The sequence below is a fragment of the Hippopotamus amphibius genome, chromosome 7, assembly GCF_030028045.1.
Source record: "Hippopotamus amphibius kiboko isolate mHipAmp2 chromosome 7, mHipAmp2.hap2, whole genome shotgun sequence".
Classification (NCBI taxonomy): domain Eukaryota; kingdom Metazoa; phylum Chordata; class Mammalia; order Artiodactyla; family Hippopotamidae; genus Hippopotamus; species Hippopotamus amphibius.
In genome coordinates, this window is record NC_080192.1 from 52,283,876 (window position 1) to 52,293,449 (window position 9,574).

Consider the following 9,574-nt stretch of genomic DNA (forward strand, 5'->3'; position numbering starts at 1 on the left):
ATTCACCCTTCTGCCTCAGGTAATCTGCTATTGGTTCCTTCTAGTGTATTTTTCATTTCAGTTATTGTGTTGCATATCTCTGTTTGTTTGCTCTTTAATTCTTCTAGGTCTTTGGTAAACTTTTCAATCTTTGCATCCAGTCTTTTTTCAAAGTCCTGGATCATCTTCATTATCATTATTCTGAATGCTTTTTCTGGAAGGGTGCCTATCTCCTCTTCATTTAGTTGTTTTTCTGGCATTTTATCTTGTCCTTTCATCTGGTACAAAGTCTTTTGCCTTTTCATTTTCTCTATCTTTCTGTGGCTGTGGTTTTCAGTTCCACAAGATGAAATAGTGCTGATACTGCTTGATTCTGCTTTCTGCCCTCTTGTGGAGGAAGCTATCTAGGAGGCTCATGGGTGCTTCCTGATGTGAAGGACTGATGGGTTGGGCTGCGTGGATGGAGTGCAGTCAAACTTTAATCCGATTTGGTGGGTGGAGCTCAGTGATACTTTAATCTGCTTGTCTGCCAATGGGTGGGGCTGTGTTTCCACCTTGTTGGATGTTTGGCCTGAGGCAACCCAGCACTGGAGCTTAGAGGCTATTTGGTGGGGCTAATGGTGGACTCTGGGAGGGCTCACACCAATGAGCACTTCCCAGAACCCCTGCTGCCAGTGCCCCTGTCTCCTCGGTGAGCCACAGCTGCCCTCCACCTCTGCAGGCAACCCTCCGACACCAGCAGGTATGTCTGGTTCAGTCTCCTATGGGGTCACTGCTCCTTCCCCCTGAGTCCTGGTGGCACACTTTTTTGTGTGCCCTCCAAGAGTGGAGTCTCCGTTTCCCCCAGTCCTGTGGAGGTCCTGCAATCACATCCCACTGGCTTTCAAAGTCTGATTCTCTGGGGATTCCTCCTCCCAATGCTGGACCCCCAGGTTAGGAAGCCTGACATGGGGCTCACTTTAGTGGGTGGACTTCTGCAGTATAACTGTTCTCCAGCTTGTGAGTCACCCACCCAGCATTTATGGGATTTGATTTTAATGCGATTGAGCCCCTCCTACCATCTCATTGCTGCTTCTGCTTTGTCTCTGGATGTGGGGTGGTTTTTTTTTTGGTGAGTTCCAGTGTCTTTCTGTCGATGATTGTTCAGCAGTTAGTTGTCATTCCGGTGCTCTTGCAAGAGGGAGTGAGCACATGTCCTCCTACTCCACCATCTTGTTTCCTCTCCCCTTAATTGTTCTTTTAAATGTATCCAGTGAAATCCTGGTATAATTGAGACTCGATAGCTACCATTTTCTGTGTTTAAAAATAATAAGCTTTGTAACAGTTGGAAATATATTGCTTCCTGTTAATTCCATTCTACTTCTCCCATAGAATTTTATTCTGATTTTTTTTCTTAAAAGTCGCATAGTATATATAGAAATTTTCTTTCTGTTACCATAAGGCTCTAAGAGTCTAATGACCAAATGCCTTACATATTAGAAATTTTATTTGAATATTTTATTTGAAATATCTTTCAATGAAATGAATAGGTACTGTGTTTATGGTGACTTGGTTAATGAAATCGATTGTCTAAATGTTCCTTTGGTGAGCAGAGATCTTTACACTCTTCAATAATACCTCATGTTAAGAACTGTGAAGGAGCCGATGTTTTACAAGTTACCCTGCCATAGTTTCATGGGTGCTGGCAGAATACAGGAGAAATTACAGCAGTAGCAATAGCCACAGTATCATCATTTTTGCATTGGTTCTCTGAGCCCCAATTCCCGCAAGGCCAATGGGGATAAGCCTGCTCATGCAATAGGCTGCATTTCAGGAAAGAATTCTGGCCATAGGAAACCCAAATCTTTTTAAATGGTCAATAAACATGACTTCTGTTTGTCCAAGTGAGATACTGTTATTCTGGACAGCAAGTGTATTAGTTTCCTAGGGCTGCCTTCACAAAGTACCACAAATTGAATGGTTTAAAACAACAGAAATTTCTTGTCTCTCAGGTCTGAAGGCTACATGTCTGAAATCAAGATGGTGGCAGGGCTGTCTTCCCTCTGAAACCCGTTGGGGAATCCTTCTTTGCCTTCCTAGCTTCTGGTGGCTTGCCAGCAATCTCTGGTATTCCTTGGCTTATCACTGCACAGCTCCAGTCTCTTCCTTCCTCATCACATGGCATTATCTCTGTGTGTTGCTGTCTTCTTATAAGCATATCAGTCATATTGGACTAAGGGCCTGCCCTACTCCAGTATGATCTCATCTTAACTAATTACATCTGCAACGACCCTGTTTCCAAATAAAGTAACATCCCGAGGCACTGGGGATTAGGACTTCAACATCTTTTTGTGGGAAGGGACATAATTCAACCCATAACAGTAAACATGTCTGCTCTTTAGATAAAGGGATACCAGCTGTGTTCCAAGGATGCTCATCAGGACACAAACATCCTTGAAAAGATAGTCTAGAATTAAGGGCAGTTAGTGCCTCTCTCTCAAGGACTACAGAAATATGAAAAACCAATGGAAAATCTTCCAATATATCATGTAAACTTATGGGTGAGAAGTGAGTTTGCTTTTACATAGGAGAAGAGTAGTTATTAAAGGAAAATGTAGAAAGAAGCAGCTTAACCTATCATGAGGACCTTCACAGAGATTCATTTGGGGAAAAGACTTTATACAGAAGTTGAGGATCTGAAATTGATTTCCTGGAAATGACCCCTATTCTCATTTCTCTCCAGAAATATCCACATACCCCAAGTGGTAGAGTCCCAATCTGAAGATCACTATTATAAGAGATGTGGAGGTGTATCTGGGCTGTGAGTAGCCACATGCAGTACAGCTTTAAAGCGTTCTTGCTGTTGTAATACCCTCTTCCATTTTCCTGAACTTTTAGAGATGTCTTTCCTAAAGGTTGCAGTTGGGCTGAGCAGTGTCAACAGAGAATTAAAAGAAGAGTCTCTGCTTTTGCTTAGGGTGAAGCAGATCAGGAGTAGGCAGCAGGAGCTAGAGGAAGATTGAGTCCAGAAATTGTAGGAGGTGGTTTGCAGCAGGAGCAGTGGATAACCTGTGCAGATACAGCATGGATTGATGAGGAACAGACCTGGCTGAGGCCACAGACACCTGAGGGTAGGGTCCTGATTCCCAGAAAAAACTAGGAAAGGATTTTGTGAAGACCCTGGAATTCCTACAGTTAAGCAGGATGGGGAGTTGAAGTTTTCTTTTTTTTTTTTTTTTACTTTAAAATACATTTTCCTTATTTTATTTTATTTTTTTAATTAATTAATTTTTTGGGGGGGTACACCAAGTTCAATCATCTTGAAGTTTTCTTAAAATGGGTATTAATAAATCCACGTGACCTCATTTTACACTCCCATTGACACAGTCTGGACGTGCCAGTTAAACTTTTTGACCCAATTGTATATGGCTAAATTGATGTGGAATCATACAATGCTACAGTTAATCATTAATGCAGACACAATAACTTATTTGCATAATTTTTTCAACTATGCTTTTCAATAACAAGGCCAGCTTCTGAGATATGTGTTTTTTTTAACCATCTGGCTTAGCAAGTACAGTTGTCCTTGGAAACTTGAGAAGGTGTTTCTTTACATATTTTTTTTTAATGTTTTTTTAGTTTTAAAACCAGCACAAATCTCCAGGAGCAATAATACTTCACTTTATCAAAGTTGAGTCTCTGCATTCCTGCTTCCCTTTTAAAGGGAGGGGTGATATCGAGGGAAAAAAAGTTTCTTGTCTGTGTCCTCAAGGAATTAACTTCCAAGGAAGTAGGACTTACAGCAGCTAAAGAGATAAACACCTTCAAAAAAGAATTGTACTGATTTGTCAAACTACAACTACCTACAAGTGAGAATTGTAACAATATTGAAAAATTGTCAACCAATTAGCTGCCAATAATAAAATTCTTCTTGGGCAAAGTATTAAATGCTTGGAATAAATGTTAACATTTTGAGAAGACTGGAGTAGAATTGGTCTGGTTACCTGCAGGTTTTTCCTTTTGCTTCCCTGGAGGAAGAAGTGGGGTGGGCTGAAAGGGATTACCCTGCCTCATAGAATCAGACCCTTAGACGCACCACTGCAGAGCAGGAAAAAAATACCTAAGGGGGGGTCTTTCAGGGTGTTACTTGAGAGGTTGCACTGTGAACCTCTCTTTTATCCTCTATGAAACCTTCAGCAACTCCTTGAGTAGATTGTTCAAGGGGTTAGGAAGGAGAAGGACTTCCAAGGAAGGAAAAAGAACATCTGACATCTGAGTTACATGTTAGTCTGGGCAATATTTTCTTTCTTCCTCTTTCTGTTCCTTAAGTTATAGGAAGAAAGGAAGAGCAAGGTGTCCTTTCCTTATCAACAAAGGTGTATTAATTGTATATCTGATCAGGGCTTGCTGACCCATCAGGTGGTGATAGTGACTTACATTTATCCTCCATATATATCGGTTACATACAAAGGAAATCATGGCCAAAAAAATAGGCAAAATATAATCAGTATATTATTTTCCAGCTTTATTGAGGTATATTTGACGAAAAGTATGTTTATTAAGCTTACCGTGAAAACCACTTTCCACACACTACCTAACAAAGGCAGTTCGTTTTAATGAAGGGAAAAAACCCAACTATTTTCAAGGCTTTTATTTCCCTCTTCCATTCTGTGCTCTTAACTCTCAAATTTCCTAAAATCTTGGATTCTTCTGCTTATTTGTTATCGTTTCATCTACATTACATTGAAAGCATCTTTTGTCTTATTATCTGGAGTTAACAAATGTTTAGTGAGTATCAACAATGTGTTGTATTAGACAATTCCATAGGTTCCTAATACCGTTGTAGACATTTTGGTATTATGGGTTTTATTTGGGGGGATTCTTGAAGCTGGTAGGTTTCTATTAAATTTAGAGGGGATTACTTTGGTGTCTGAACTCTAGAAAGACTCAATTAAACACAGCACAACTGCACAGTCTTCATTTGGCAGCAAGAAGGCTGGGAATGAGAGTGACTTGGAACTGGCCAGTAGAGGGCAACAGTTCCTGAGCTGAGGCTTGGTTTCTGTCCTGCCACAATCGGTGCAGCGTGGCTTCTGTGGACGGTGGAAAGCTGAGTAGTGCAGGCTTTATTACAAAAATGACCATTTTTAGTGTTAAAAGTTGGGGCTTTAATGACTGCGCTTGTAGAGACAGGTATTCAGGCAAGATTTGGTTCAAGAGATGAGTCAGAAACTCTACTGTCATCTTCACTGAATTTTGACCAAGAAATTCCAAGCTCTTTTCTCATCTGGTGACTGTGCAGTGAGCATCTCCTGACTCAGACTCATTCACCAATGACTGGAATCTTGCTGCTGCTTCATTACTGAGACTTTTTTGGTTTGATCCGAGACTTGTGCCTCCTCCCCAAATCATCCGACGAGTGGGCTTCCCTTGCCTGGAGTGTTTAGGAGGATGACTAGGGAGAACTTCTTAGCATTTTTGGAGGGAGAAAGAGGGTACCATACCCTTTGAATTTGTACTGAAAGTACGTACTTCCTCCCAGAAAAATGTCCATGACCACAAACAAAATTTGCTTTTATAATTTCAAGTGTTCACAGAAACACCTTGTGGGTCCATGTGCCCCCAGGATAAAAATCTCTGTTGGGGCAAAGCTCTTGAAGGATTTTGTAATTATGCTGCATTTGATAGAGCCTTCTAGAGAGTTCAGACCCCAAAGAGATTAAAGAAAAAATTTATCTGAAACCTACAAGCTCCAAATAAGTTATTCAGGAGGTACAATATGTCTTGAAGGTTAGTGCCTTAGTGTTAGTACCTAAATAAATACTGTAGTACGATTAAATAAATACTGAATGTTTTCACCTGGATATCCTATAGGCAGCTTAGCACTTTCCTTTCCCAAACTTGCTCTACTTGGCTTCCCTGATTTTCTTGGTATGACTTCTGTTCCGGTGACCCTCACTTTAAACTATGGGGTCTTCTTTGACTCCTCATTCAATTCCTTTTTCCATTTTCATTGTCACCCTCTTCACTTTGGACTTTTATTAGTCAAACCCAGACTTCAAATTTAGTCTCTCACCTCTGTTTCTTTGTATTCCAGTCCAACCTTCTTTCCTCTACCAGGCAATTATTTTAAAACTCTGATTTGATTAGGTTTCTCCTGCTCTGATCCTTGCCCTGCTTTTTTAAAAAACCCTGATTAAGTAGCTCCCCAGAGTCTGCTGAAAAGAAGTTCTGATGATCAAGTTCAGCCTTTTTTCTCTTCATTGTTTTCTCACACTTCAGTCAAAATGGAATATTTTCTCACCTCTTAGCCTTTGCTTGGTTTTCTTTGTCTAGACTCCTTCTAGTCTAGGGGTTCTTAACATTTTCTGTACAATGGGATGGATCTCTAGCAGCCTATGAAGCTGATGGATGCCTTCTCAGAATGTTTTTAATGCCTAAAATTATATACACAGAATTACAAAGGAAACCAGTTATATTAGAAATAGTTATAAAAATATTCTAAAATCTGTGATACCATATGTATTCTTTATGAATGCATTTATAAATAACAGGACCTTGCATTGGTCCTAATTATTATCATAGCAGTTAATTGCCTATATCTGCATTGGAAGAAGATGCTAAATATCAGCTAGAGGTTAGTGAAAATAAAGACGTATTTCTTTCCCCAAGTTTATAGACTCCAGGTTCCAACTTTTAAATCTAGATCACTGATTCTTAAACTAGAGTATGTATCAGAATCACCTGGATACTAAACACGGAATGCCAAGACTCATTTCTGATTCAGTAGGGCAAGGGTAGACTCTAGAATTTGCATTTCTAACAAGTTTCCAGGTGTTGCTGATGTTGCAGGCCCACGATCTACATTTTAAAAATCTCCAATCAAGAATAGATCATTACCTGATGCTATCTTTACCTACCAAAATCCTATGCCTCCCTAAACCCAGGAGAAGTCTACCTTCTATATCAGGTTTGCCTTTATCACCCCTATCAGAAGAGATCGCTTCCCCTTCAAGGACTCTTGTCCCAGTTTATTCACACCACTCCCGTGGCATTTAGTTTCACTACTTTGTTTTATGGTCACTGGGGTGCAATGTGCCCGGCCCCCATCTGGAGCTCCAGTCTCCTAAACTATTCATGCCACTGGCAATGCTATGATATCTCAAACCTCCATGAAGGAATAAGTGTCTTCTTTCACTCATTAGTCTATGAGCTACTCTACAGTATGAAACATGTCTTATAATTTGTGGGAGGGAGGAGTGAGAAACGGAGGGAAGGAGGGAAGATCCAGTGGAGAACTGCTCATTAGGGAAATTTAGCAGCACAGAAATTAGTATTGAAAGGGAACACCCATTTTAATACCCCTACTGAGTGTCACATGTTGAAATATCCTTCATCATGATTTAAAAAGTTATAAAAAAGTAGGTTACATACTGGGCCCTCCAACAAAAGTTCAGAAAGATGTCCATTGGCCCATGGTAATTGTGTAGCATCTGGCCCCATACAGGTCATCGGTAGGAATGCTGTGTAGGTCAGAGCCCTGGCTGTGAGTCTGGGTTTTCTAAAAAAGATTCCAGTGTAGTCTCTAGAATTATTTTTGAAGACAGGATGAACCCCCTGGGGACTTTACCACAGCATGGCTTCTCTATACCTGGCCAAACCTCCTATCCAATGAGTGTCAATGGTTTAGACTCAGCCTGGGAGGAGACACAGAATTAGTTAAGTGATGAGTTGCAGGATTCTGACTTCATCCCTGAACTGTTAATTCTTGGCATTCTCTTTCTCTTTTCTCCTCTCTTCCTCTATCCCTCTTCCCTTCCTTTTCCCTTTTTAATCCAGTGACCAGGATAGTGAGCATGTAGATTAGAGGTTGAGCTACTGGGTTTTGTGAGGTTCCTTCCAAGCTGAAAATTCTGAGACTCTAGAAAACAGATCCACAAGGGGCTTTGTCTCTTGCAATGAAGAAACTGAGTTTGTGGGGCTGCTCATTCCTATGCTTTGACTCTTAGGTATTTTGGCAGAGACTATGCCTTTGTGAAGAAGCGTGTTGTGAGAACTCAGCTCAAGTCTTCTGTCTCTACCTTGCTGTGTTTGTATGAATCGTGGAATCTTAGTTATTCTGTCACATTTAAGTAATGACTAAAAAGGCAAAATAGTAATTATTAACAGAGATGATGATAGACATTTGCCTGTGCTCCTTTTCAGTTCTAAATGGCTTTGGGGATACTGAATGCAGTCTATTAATGTTCGTCATTCTGCTGTTGTTATTCCTCCTCTTGGGTCAGAGGGTTTCTCTTGGATGGTAAACTCTGTTCCAACCTGTGTAGAAGCGCTCATTTTAGTAGTTATCGAATTTTTTCCCTATCAGGCATAATCATAAACTTTTTACTCACTCTTTGGGGATGTAGTTCTCTTAAGATGCTAAGAAAGATTTGTTCTCTGTTGCTAACTGTACATCCGTTTCTACTCTCACATATGCATTTAAAATGAATTTATCCTCCTGCTGTGGCTGCATAGGAAACTGCTACTACAAAATTCTTTCCCGTAAGGGAAAACTGAAACTTTCTGAAGGCTTAGAGCAGATTTGAGAATAAAATCCTGCCCTTCATAGTGACATCCTGCCAGGCGGCTCAGCGGATGCTTTGAACCCCGCCTTCCCTAAGACCGTGAACTAACCAAGACAGCTATCACTTCTTGAGTGCTGACTGTGAATCGGGCACTTAAACTTCCAACCATCATATTTGGTAGGAAGCTAATAAATCCCATTTTTCAGAGAGAGAAACTTAGTGCTTAAACACTTGCACAGAGTGCTTAAGTAAAACTTGCCCTAAGTTATACCATTAGTAAGGAAACAAAGATGGGCCTGGAATCTGCCTTTATCTGACTCCTCAACTGGAATTTCTAGTCACCGCTTTATACTGTTAAGTACTCTGGGTTACAGAGATGAGAAAGGCAGGCCTTGCCTTGGAGAAGTTTACAGTTTGAGGTCCTCAGCTCAGCCAGACACAAAAGTTCAGTGAAGGTTGCCCCATGCATGCACCTCTCTCTTTGGTTATTTTCTGAATATCCCAGGTGGATTTGTGTAGTTCTTTGTGTTTGAATAGACTCTGAGGACCACATGGCTGGTCTTGGATCTCTTTTCACCTAGGCATGTAGACAGTGCTTGAGAACTATCTGTTGAACTGAAATCCTTGTTATTCTGATCCAAAACCAAACCAAATTCCCTTTGTTATAATCCCCAACCAAAAGCAAATAATTGTTTTCCATGCATACATTTAAAGTAGAATTGTATTAAATTAATGAAGGAGTGATGTCTGACTTAGTACATGGTTTAAAGATCTAAGGATTTATTTTTTAGTAAATACTGCAGTTTGGGTATTTTCGGGGGTGTGCAGCCCTGCCCACTTCCTCAGCCACATCTCACTCGTTCTTCCCGGGCTCTCTTTGTGCTCCGGGACAGCCCATGCTGTTCCCTGTGTCTTGAACACTCTTCCTTACTCTCCACCCTATGTCACACCCTCATCCTTTCGTCCTCCAGCCCTCATCTCAATCATCACTTCCTCCAGAAGCCCCAGCCCCTTCCCTGCCCAGCTTTGCTCAATCTTCTTTGGCTGAA